At 37.2% G+C, this 12,821-nt stretch overlaps 1 long non-coding RNA gene across 1 annotated transcript; it reads left to right on the top strand.

Annotated features, from left to right (window-relative positions):
- The first annotated feature begins 1,414 nt into the window (after window positions 1-1,414).
- Window positions 1,415-3,677, top strand: LOC132542829 (uncharacterized). The gene is made up of 2 exons (XR_009553797.1): window positions 1,415-1,780; window positions 2,002-3,677. It is a non-coding gene; the product is annotated as an uncharacterized LOC132542829 (long non-coding RNA).
- Window positions 3,678-12,821: the final 9,144 nt, after the last annotated feature.

Genomic DNA, 12,821 nt, shown 5'->3' on the forward strand with positions numbered 1-12,821 from the left:
CTGATAACCTACCACTACGTAGTGTTTACTTATCTATTGTCTAATAGGTTTTAATCTAACACATACTATGACAGGCTTAGTCATGACAAAATTTAGGTATATTTAGAGGAATAAACACCAACTTGCCTACCATTCAGTAAAACTGACTGGTAGAAGACCCCAGTGCCTACGGAGAAAGTGGGCACTCCCAGTGATCTATCTGGAGAGATTAGATAGATTATAGAACAGGAGTTGAGACTGTTACTTGAGGAATTTGATTATTTTCAAAAGTTAACATGAATTTGCTAAGGGTTAGATGAAATCCACGGAACTAGTCACTTGGACCAAGCTAGAATAACATGGAGTCTTGGTATTTCAAACCTGATTATAATGTTTTGCCAAGAAGCTTAAATGACAACTAACTGTCCGTGATTTTTACTGTTACTAAACCTGAGTTAAGTAGTTGTTTAATTCATACTCTTAGGTGTTCTCCTACTGAATACTTCTAGAGGCAGGCAGGTTGCCCCTAACATCAACATGTTCCTTAAGTTACCTTTTATGAATTCAAGCTGCAAAAATGCATCATTGGCCTGGATCTTTATTTTGGCTTTCTTTATATTTTGGCCCTTTTCTTCTTTCTTTCCTTCCTTCCTTTCTCCCTCTTTTTTTTTTTTTAATTCATAAATGCCTTAAAGCTTCAATAATAATAGCAGGAAGGAGGCTCTCTATCAAGTGAGGCACTCCTGAATTGCAGTATAGCTCTGGCTCTATAGAGTTTCTTTATTTTCCTCTTTCCTTCCAATTTGATCATAAAAGGCACTTTTGTGAATTGATTGAAGTTTAAAAAGGGGGGGGAGAAGAGATGCATAAAAGTTCACACAGAAATATAAAAGTGAGGATTTTCTTCAAAAAATTAAAAAAAATATCTGTGTACATTTTTTTGTTTGTTTTTGTTTGGGGCCTCTGAGGCTTCACATTTCCACCACTTCTGTTGGACTGCCCCCCACACACACACACCTCAGTGAGGCAGAATGGGAGAGAGAGAGAAAGAGGGAGACAGAGATGCCACAGCACCACTGAAATCATTCACGTAGCTTCACCTGGTGCTGTGCATGGGGCTCTCACGTGGTCAGAGGTTTGAACCCAGGTTCTAGACCAAGGTAAAAGTGTGAGCTCTACTGAGTGAACTACATAATCCAGCCCCAAGAACATCTTTGGTTAGTGGCAATGTTAAAATTGATAATGTAGGGAGGCAGGTGGTGGCGCAGAGGGTTAAGTACAGGTGGTGCAAAATGCAAGGACCGATGTAAGTATCCTGGTTCAGACCCCCGGCTCCCCACCTGCAGGGGAGTCGCTTCACAGGCGGTGAAGCAGGTCTGTAGGTGTCTGTCTTTCTCTCCCCCCTCTGTCTTCCCCTCCTCTCTCCATTTCTCTCTGTCCTATCCAACTACGACAACATTAATAACAACAACAATAAAACAAGGGCAACAAAAGGGAATAAATAAATATTTTTAAAAATTGATACTGTAATTAGAGAAAGCCAAGCTGAGTCCTAGGAGGAAAATAATCATCTCTCCTCTTAATATATGTGTATATATGCAGATATATTATCAATGAGAAACTACTCTTAAATGTTTTCTCCTTTTAAAATGGTACATTTCACCTTATAATTTTTTTTTTTTTAAGATAGAAACAGGCAGAGAGAGAGTGAAAGGGACCACATCATGGAAGCTTCCTTCAGTGTGGTAGGGGCCCGACTCAAACCTGGTTCCTGCACAAGGCAAAGCAGCACATAATCCATGTGAGATATTTCACCAGTCCTCATTTTATAATTTTGCATATTGGTCAAAAAATGTTTTTTTTTTTTTTTTCTTTCTACTAAGAAGTAAAGTACTGGTCAAGTCTTGTTGTGCTGCTAGCTAAATTTTATTTTCCTTTTTTGCTACCAGGGCTATCTATCACTGGGGCTTGGTTCCTGCATGACTCCACCACTTCCAATGTCCTTTTTTTTCTTTCCTCTAGTTAGAAGGAGAAAGAAACAGAAGGAGAAGGGGAGGCACCACAGCATCACTCCCATCTTTCATGAAACTTCCCAACTGCAGTTGCTTCCATGTGTTGACCTGGGGCTTGAACCCAGGTCCTCATGCATGGCAATGTATGTACTTTACTGGGTAAGCTACCTGCCGACCCCAAATTTTACTTTTAATTACTCATCAAAGATAGTAAGTAGTCTAGGTTTCTACAATGCTGATTAAAACTCAAGAATCTTTTCCTCCAAAGGCATGTAAGTTAGAAATTTGAATTAAGTAAAGACAAGCAATGTAATATGAAGAGTTGTGATTTACCAATGAAAATCCTTTTTGAACTGTCAGATAAAAAACATTGTGACAAAATTTAATGTTTTATCTATGTTAGTGTCTCTATAAAGCAAAGATGTTCTTCAGGGCAGACACTGAATTAAAATTTAATTCCTTTTAAAGAAAGGTGGTAATTAGAAAGTGCCTTTTCAGAAGATGGTGCTGTAGATTTTTATTTTTCAAATAGCATGAGGGTAAAAATGTAAGATAAATTATTTTAAGAACTGCAAGAGTATGATAGTTTAATATAAACAATGTTATTTGTTGTTCTGAATCTGATCTGGGGAAACCAAGTCAAGCTTTCCTTCAGTAAAGTATCTAGGTAAATGCTCACCGAATGTATTTTGTAAGTATGGAAACAAAATTTGTGTCCCTTTCAGATCTCAGCTGTATAAAAGGTCATCAATCCACAAGGGACATAAAACAGCAAGTATGATTCACTGTGTAACAAGTGTCTGGGTATCCAGACACAGCAGGTATCCAGAGGAAAAGTAACATACAGAAGTTTTATGTCTTTTTTTCCCCCAACATAAAATTACTCTTTTGTAAACATCTATTGGCAGTCCTTTCTAATTAATATACTATAGACTACTCTATAAAGGAACTCAGATTTAGGAGAAAAAGTAAAAGGAGTATGTCTGTCTTTGACACCAGTGAATATTTTAAATGATTCCTTCTTTTTCTAAGATGGGGGAAACTGGGAAATGATGGCAATGAGCCTAAGAGGTATGGCCAGTTAATTGAAAATAGAACATGCAAAACTGGACTTTGGAGGAAAAAAACAAAAGGAAGGATAATAGCAGGATGTTACATACTTATTAGAAATTTAGTAATGTACCAGGAAGCAGTTTTCCCCTGGAAAGTTTTTACTTGTAAATTTGGTGAGTGTTCTGCCAGAAAAGAGGAAACTAAAAAGAAAAAAACACACCTCAGTAACCTTGTATGCTGCATTATGTAATAATAATAGTAAAATTATATTGATTGTTTCAAGTATACCATGTCTGTTTGCAAGTATACACGCACATTAAACTTTTTCATTTTTATAACATCCTAATAGTAATTAAGAATTTATTTTTAATGTTAATTTTTCTATGTGATCTTTATATTTATTGGCAATTTTTGTGCAACTTTTATATTTTGCTTAGATGTTGGTGTTAAGTATTTTATCTTTGTAGATATTTATAGCTTTTCCTCCTTCTTTGTAATGTTAGCAAACATTAAGATGGAATGTTAACGTATCAACCAAACTACTTTTTTTTTTTTAACCAAACTACTAATTCCATCAAGTCTAGAGTTTGGATTTATACCAATAAACCATCAACTCTATTTTATAACTTAGAATCTTTAATGTTGTTTATATAGTGGGCATTAAAAACTGTATTCAGACAGATTTCTGAATGTGATGGGGAGGTGGGACTTGTCTGTAAGTTAGACTGTTACCCTTGCACATTAACAGGATTTATTTTACCTGGTCTGCAAGTAAATGGTAGTTCCTTTTAAAAAAAAAAAATTTTATTCAGCTATATTGGAATTGCTTAAATGGGCACATCATCCAACATTAGAAGTATACAATAAAATTTTTATAGCCCTAGGGAGTCGGGCGGTAGCGCAGCGGGTTAAGAACAGGCGGCGTGAAACACAAGGACCGGCCTTAAGGATCTCGGTTCGAGCCCCCGGCTCCCCACCAGCAGGGGAGTCGCTTCACAGGTGAAGCAGGTCTGCAGGTGTCTGTCTTTCTCTCCCTCTCTCTCTGTCTTTGCCTCCTCTCTCTGTCCTATCCAACAATGACAACATCAACAACAATAACTACAACAACAATAAAAAAACAAGGGCAACAAAAAGGGAAAATAAATAAATATAATAAAAATATTTTTAAAATTTTATAGCCCAGGAAAACAAATATTAGGTTGTTGGAAAAGGCATGACTCATCTTTTTCATAGAAAAATATGTCATGAATTTTCCTGTAGCCCAGTAGTAAATGACTTAAATGCTAGTGATAATTGACTTTGAGATGAGGTTCCCACTCCTATAACCATATTAAATGGAAGATCTACTACCCTGAGCATTCCTCTAACATACTTTTAAAGTTGCTTCAGCCTTAGTATCAGTAAATAAACAGGATTTCACATAGTTAGGTAAAGGGACTAGACTGATTATAATGATATTTTAATTATTGATGACTGAAAATCAGCTAATAATTTATGAGTGTGAATTAACAGGGCAGTGAAAAGGTGATGGAATTTTAATTTCAGGCATATATGGTCACTTCAATTTCATAGTGAACAAGTTAAGAGTACTACTTTTTATGAGTACATGGAGAGAAAAAAACCAATTTTCTTAACCAAGCAGACATTTTTATTGTATTTTTACAATGATTTTACTTAATATGCTATTTTTCCTGTAAAAGATTTAAATATAAGTTATATCTCATCCACCGAGTTTTGATAAATCATCAGGTCATCAGTATAGCATTTTGTTGTAACATTCTATACTTCCACTGAGAGTAGGTAAATAAGAATTTCAAGTAATTATAAGTGGGAAACTATTATTTTTATATAATGTATAGTTTTTACAGTGAGTCAGCATGAATTTCACAGATATTGGCTACATCATTTCTGTGTTTTTGCCAGTTACTGTAGGTTTTAATTTTTTTTGTTATTTTTATTTGTTATTGGATAGAGACAGCCAAAAATCAAGAGGGAGTCAGAGAGACACCTGCAGTCTTGCTTCACTACTTGCAGAGCTTTCCCTCTGCAGGTGGGGATGAGGGGCTCAAACCAGGGTCCTTGCACATTGTAACATGTGTGCTCAACCAGGTGCATCACTACCCAGACCCTAGTATTTTCTTTTTTAATAATATACTCTGATCTGCTTCCTTCACTCCACATCAAATAAGTACTAGTTGAAGATTGGTACACTGGCCATAAGAATTTGCTGCTACATGCTTTAACCAGTCAGATACATATCTGTTAAGTATATGCCCCTTAAACATATTTATTATTACTTTAGTAGTTTCGTTTGTTATAGTTCAGCATTCGCCTGGGCTGACAGGCAAATAATTCTTATAGAGCAGTATTATTAAGGCAGCCTCAAGTAGAAATACTCCTCTTTTTGTTTCCTTCTGGAAGCCCTTAGGAACCTGACATGTATAACTTATTTTTCCCTTTTGACGAGTTGATTCCATAAATCAAGGTATTTGACATCAATGCTTAAATACCATGGGGAAGTACTTGATGACTTGTTCATGCTTACAGTCCACTTCTTAAGGAAGAAATGTTTATACAGTAATAATCCATCTTCCAAAACAACTCTCATGAGAGTCTTATATGAATACAAAGCAGAGAAACGTGTTGGTCATTAGAACTTCGCTTTTTTTGTTTTTATTTTCAATAATTGACTGTGCAGATGTATAATTTTAAGCTTAAATGTTCAGTGACTACACAAGAGTCTAACAAGGAAAACTTTCCACCTTTACTTCATGACTGTAGTTGGAAAAACAAATAAAAATACCTTTAATAATTTTAGATATAAAGAAGGAAAGATTTTTCTTTAAAAAAATGTAGATGTGACTCTATTAAATGAACATAAGGTGAGTGGGGGAGATAGCATAACAGTTATGCAAAGAGACTTTCCTGCCTGAGGCTTCAAGGTCTCAGGTTCAGTCCCCCGTATCACCATAAACTAGAGCTGAGCAGTGATCTGGTTTAAATATATATATATTTATATGACAGGTCTTTGTAAAGAAACGGACTGGTCGAATTGTGGGAGTCTATAGGGAGGCAGGAAAGAAGCGTAAGGTTTCTCTGATATGATCCTTGGATAGAAAACTTAGCAGTTTTTTTGTTTTTGTCACCAGGGTTATCACTGGGTCTCGGTGGCTATGCAACGAATCCACTCTCCTGGTAGCCATTTTTTCTTTTTTTTTACCTTTGATAAATTGAGAAGGGAGGGAGATGGAGAAGGAGAGAGACAGAAAGACAACTGCAGTACTTGCTTCACCACTCATGAAACTTACCCACTGCAGGTGAGGGCGGGGCTTGAACCTGGGTCCTTGTGCATGGTAAAGTGTGCTAAACCAGGCGTGCCACCTTGCAACCCAAAACCTTATAGTTATTTAATATTTTTACACATTAAAAGAAAAAAAGTTACCCTAATAAGAGACCTAAGAAAACTACCTGTATAATCTCTATTTTATCTCATTGTCCTAAATCCTAAATTGCAGCTACTCTTGTTAAAGTATTGTTAATTATAATACAGAAATTGAATAAACTATTGCATCCTTTTTAAGAAAATATTTTATTTATTAATAAGAGGTGTAGGAAAAGAGAGAAAGAACCAAACACCACTCTGGTATATGTGCTGCCAGGGATCAAACTCAAGACCTCATGTTTGAGAGTCCAACACTTCATCCACTATGCTACATCACCTGGTCCACTGAATTATGTATCCTTACATGGAATCACAGCAGTGCTTTCAAGATAGCTAGCCCCACCCCCAGCTTTTCTCTTTACACAGAAAAACAGCAAGCAAAGCCTTTGTAAATTAAATGTTTTTTAGGGGAAAACCACTGGGTATAATGAAGGGAGCATATTTCCTGGCAGACTTGATAGAACACACCTGCTCAGTAGATACAGTTTGCTTCTAGTGAGTGTTAATTTTTTATTTTGGTAGCATCAGGCATAACTCTCCAGTGGTAATATTTTCCTGTTTCACAGACAGAGTGATGTAATAGTATTAGTGAATGTGCATGTCACATACTCTTCCTAATTTAAACAAAACAAAATGAAACAGAAAGCAGAAACAAAGCCATAGAGGAGACAGCATAATACACAAAAAAGACTCATGCCTCAGTCTCTGAGGTTCCAGCTCAATTCCCAGCATCACCATAAGCCAGAGAGAAAACACTAGTAGCTCACCCCTACAAAATTTCCCAGCTGCTTTTTTTTCTCTTGTAGTTACTGTTGGGGCTTGATGCCAGCACTATGAATCCACTGCACCTGGTGGCCATCCCCTCCCCCAACCCCGCTTTCTTTCTAATTTTTGTTAGAAATTAAGAGAGAACAGGGAAATAGAAGGGGAGAAAGAAGCCCACCTGCAGACCTGCTTCACCCCCTGCAGGTTGACAATCTACTATGATTAAATGATAATCATTTAAATACTTGGTAAAGAAGGGTCACATGTCACAGAGTTATAGTTTGACTGAGAAACTATGTGAGCATTACTTTGTTTGCCTTTTGTATTTCCTTTGGCATACCATTCTTGGAGTTACTTGAATACCACAATTGTACTTTATGTTATAGTCAGTGTTTTATGTCATTCGTGAGTCAAGAAATTATTTTCTATCCCAACATATCTCTCTCTCCCTCTGTCTCTTGTGTGCGCATGCACACACAAACAAAAATACAAGGGGAAGAGACCAAAAATAATAAAAAGATAAGAATGCTGTTCCAGTTTATGTGGAAAGCCTAAACTCCCAGCTCAAGTCAATGAAAATTAAGATTGAAATGTTAATGCTACAGGTATCATTTCTAGCCACAAAATTACTTTGCTAGCTATAGATTGATAATGTGAACAGAATATATATCTGGAAGCTGGGGTAGATAGCATAATGATTATGCAGAGAGACTCTCATGCCTGAGACTTCAGAATCCCAGGTTCAATCCCCCATACCACCATAAGCCAGAGCTGAGCAGTGCTCTGGTTAAAAAATATATATATGGAATATAATATTGCAGAATGATAAAAATTGTTCTTGAAAGTCATATTTCATCCTTCTGGAACAGGATTTCCAGTCTTAAAGAAAAATAGTGTATCTTCTTATTTTAATGAATCAGACTAACTTAAACTTTAAAAAGCATGGGGGCTGGGCAGTAGCACAGTGGGTTAAATGCACATGGTGCAAAGCACAAGGACGGGCGTAAGGATCCTATTTCGAGCCCCCTGCTCCCCACCTGCAAGGGGGTCACTTCACAAGTGGTGAAGCAGGTGTCTATCTTTCTGTCCCCCTCTCTGTCTTCCCCTCCTCTCTCAATTTCTCTCTGTCCTATCCAACAGCAACAGCAATAACAAAAATAAGAATAACAATGAGGGCAACCAAAATGGGAAAAATGTCCTCCAGGAGCAGTGGATTTGTAGTGCAATAACCCTGAAGACAAAAAATAAAATTAAAAAAAAAACTTTAAAAACTGATTTTCATTCTGACATGTGGCTTCTTAAAAATTAAAATTGTATTTGTAACAAACTTAATAACAAAAATTATGTAATTATATATTTAATTAATTAATACTTAATCTGCAAGTTTGTTTACTCAGACTTCCTTTAAATAATTATGTTGCTCACATATTCCTCTTGGTGTATCCAAAGTTCTCTATAAAATTTTGAACCCATTTCATAGTCTAGCCTGAGATGTAAAGGAAAAATTCATAAGGTATTTTGTTTTTTTTTTTAAGATTTTATTTATTTACTAATGAGAAAGATAGAAGGAGAGAGAGAAAGAACCAGACATTACTCTGGTACATGTGCTGCCAGGGATTGAACTCAGGACCTCATGCTTGAGAATCCGATGCTTTATCCACTGCGCCACCTTCCGGACCACCACATAAGGTATTTTCAAAAGCAGAATATATATATATATATATATATATATATATATATATATATATATATATATATATATATATATATATTGTAATTTCTTTATTGGGGGACTAATGCTTTATACTTGACAGTAAATACAGTAGTTTGTACATGCATAACATTTCTCAGTTTTCCACATAATGATACAACCCCCACTAGGTCTTCTGTCATCCTTTTTGGACCTGTACTCTCCCCTCACCCACCCACCCTAGTCTTTTACTTTGGTGCAATACACCAACTCCAGTTCAGGTTCTACTTGTGTTTTCTCTTCTGACCTGTTTTTCAACTTCTGCCTGAGAGTGAAATCATCCCATATTCATCCTTCTGTTTCAAAAGCAGAATCTTAAGAGATCACAACTGCAGGAAAACTATTGAAAACTTGCTTTTGAGAGTAAAAAACTCTAAAACCTGAGCCAGACTTGGGCTGTAGCCAGGCCTCTGCCAGTGATTTGTGTCCTTAGGCAATATCATTCATCTTTCTGTGCCAAGTTTCCCCTTGTAAGGTGGTCATAATAATACCTGCCCTCACCTACCTCAAAAAATTGTTGTAAGAATAGGATATTATTTGTGACAGTACTTGAGTCGCCCCCTCCCCTCCAACTGCCACAAAGGAAAGCCATTCAGGATGCAAGATGATAGACTATTATTAAGAAATATTTCTTTCATGGGGGCAGGCAGTGGCACACCTGGTTAAGCTCTCACATTGCAGTGCACAAGAACCCAGGTTCAAGCCTCTGGTCGCCACCTGCAGGGGGAAAGTTTCATAGGTGGTGAAGCAGGGCTGCAGGTGTCTCTCTATCTCCCCCACCCCTCTCAATTTATCTCTTGTCTCTATCCAATAATAAATAAAACAACAAAAAGTTATAATTACTAAAAAATATATTCCTTTTCAGTTTCTTTCAGTAAAGGTATCTTTAGTTACTATAGGTCATTTTGTACAAGAGAAATTTAGGTCTTACCATGGTATAGTGTTCACTTATAAGTGTGTCCTATTTCTCTCCAGACAGATATCCAACTCACAGGCTAAGTTTTTCTATTATTGGCAAAATGTAACTTTAAAAATCAAACTCCTCTTAGTGGTGCTATAGCAGCTGTGGGTTTGTATTGAGTTAAATTAAAGTGGTGAGCCCAACAGCAATTGAGGAATTAATTTTGCCTTTTGCCTTTGGCATTCATCTTTGCCACCAGAGTTATTAATGCAAATTTTTGCTTGCAAGTCTCCACCATTCTTGGTGACCAGTTTTTTTTTTTTTTTTTTTAGAGGATGAGAGACTGAGATAAAGAGGCAAAGAGCCAGAGAGAAAGAAAGATACCTGCAGCACTGCTCTACTGTGCACGAAGCTTCCTCCCAGCAGGTGGGGACCAGGGACATGAACCCAAGTTATGATACATGGTGTTGTGTAAATGTATTTGTACCTCCAGTTGACCCTACCTTTGAGCATTTTTCCTGCATGTTGACACCAGGGACTGTTGTACAGCCAATTAGTTATCCCTTTCTTTTGCCCCCCCCCCCATTGCTTTTGTTTTTTGAAGGAGCTAAGTTTTAAGAAGGAAGCATGGGCTAGGGAGATAGCACCATGTCTGAGTCTCAGAGATCCCAGATATAAGCCCTAGCACCACCAAAAGCCATATTTAAGCAGTGTTTTGGTCTGTTTGTCTCTTTCTCACTCATTAAAAAAAAACATTTAATATTTATTTATTCCCTTTTGTTGCCCTAGTTGTTTTATTGTTGTAGTTATTATTGATGTCATTGTTGTTGGATAGGACAGAGAGAAATGGAGAAAGGAGGGGAAGACAGAGAGGGGGAGAGAAAGGCAGACAGACACCTGCAGACCTGCTTTACTGCCTGTGAAGCGACTCCCCTGCAGGTGGGGAGCTGGGGGCTTGAACTGGGATCCTTATACCGGTCCTTGTGCTTTGTGCCACATGTGCTTAACCCTCTGCTCTAACACCCGACTCCCTAATTTTTTTAAGTGTTCTTGCTTCACTCACCATTTCACAAGCTGTCCCTTGCTTTCCAAAGCTACCAAGTACCTGTTGAATTTAAATTTAGTCAGTTTGTTTTCTTTGGCATACTTGTCACACAAGTGGTAACAGGCTTGCTGTCTGACACAGTTAACTTTATAACTTTTGGACAGTACCTAATATTTCTACATATTTACTCTTTTCTTGGGAGACAGGGTGTTACTAGAAAGCATCGAGAAGCACATTATCACAGATTGTATAAGAAGTTCCTTACTGCAAGACTTTTTTCTTTTTCTTTTTTAAGGTATACATTTTAGTTATACAGGGTATGGATACATTCAATATTTCTCTATAAATGCTGACCTCTTGTTGCAGGCTCTTCTAACTCATCACTAATACAGGTGGCATCTGTCTTAGTTTTATAGGGTAGTGAGAACTGCTGATAACTGCTGATAACTGATAACAACAAGTACTGATAACAACAAGTTGGGGAGATTCATGCTTGAAATATGAACCAAAAATCTATTATGCTCAGTGGGCCAACTAAAAACACTGACATTGGAAGTACCTTAGAAACAACATGTGCTATAATGTGTAGCTTTAATGTCTTCCCCCCCTTATGGGTGTAAAGATTGATTCTTTGAGCTGGGGAGATAGCATAGTGGTGACAAAAAGACTTTCATGCCTGAGGCAGCAAAAGTCCCAGGTCCAATCCCTAGCACCATCATCAGCCAGAGCTGAGCAATTCTCTGGAAAAAAAGAAAAGAAAAAGATCATTCTTGTGGGCTGACTTATGGTTATAATCACAAGCTATGGGAAGTAGAGGTGTGTGTGTGTGTGTGTGTGTGTGTGTGTGTGTGTGTGTGTGTAAGCTATAATAGAAAAATAAGCTTATGTAGAAAAATAATGCATTTCCTTAGTATTTGGAAGACTAAAATTGTTATATGACCATTCCAGTGTAATCTGACCACTCTCTCTAGAAAAAGTTTATACTACACACCCTAAAGCATTGCTAATTGCTCCCAGTTTAGAAAACTGCTCTGTTTTTCGTTTGTTTGTTTTGAATAATAGAGGAGGGAATAGAGCTCTTTTTAAAGGGGCTTTTCTAAATAGAAGAAAATGTAAATAGAGGACATGAACGTGAAGGAAGGCTAGGGCACCTGTACACATCCTGCAGGTGGACAAGCGGCCTCTGAAGCTACTTTTTAACCATCTTGACCATGTGTGCCTACTTGTATTGCAGATGTGAACTACTATTTGGGGGTGAGGGGGTATTAAGTCTCAGCACAGTAAAACGAGGGACTCTCAGGCCTCCTGCCTCACCTTCTCTACCTTCTCTTGCACCTGTCTAGTCATATTTTTTGTTGGCTTTTCCCAAGTGAAAGCAAATTATTTTAGGAATTTGAAGACTGCAGAATGTCAAAATGTGTATCAGTAAGCCTTCCTTTATTGATGTTTGATTACACAGTAACATCTGTTTTAAAATGGAGAGAGTGGCCCAGGAGGTGGTGCAGTGGGTAAAGTGGACTCTCAAGCATGAAGCCTTGAGTTTGATCCTCAGCATCACATGTGCCAGAGTGATGCTCTGGTTCTTTTTCTCTCTTCCTCTCTCTAGTAGATAAATAGATATTTTAAAAAATGGAGGGAGTCAGAGTCTGTAATAAGCTATAGGGCCAAATAAGGCTTTGAATGATATTGAACTTGACTCCCAGCTTTTATTAAGAGGAAACTGGAATTTTATATGATGAGGGTGGGAACAAGACTATGATATATATATATACACATATACACATGTATGTATATTACATAGATACATATGTATGTGCATTTATGTGTCTGTGATCACTGTATAATTAGAAACACCAAATGTTGAATCTTATCAC

Source organism: Erinaceus europaeus, chromosome 13 (genome assembly GCF_950295315.1).
Source record: "Erinaceus europaeus chromosome 13, mEriEur2.1, whole genome shotgun sequence".
NCBI classification, from domain to species: domain Eukaryota; kingdom Metazoa; phylum Chordata; class Mammalia; order Eulipotyphla; family Erinaceidae; genus Erinaceus; species Erinaceus europaeus.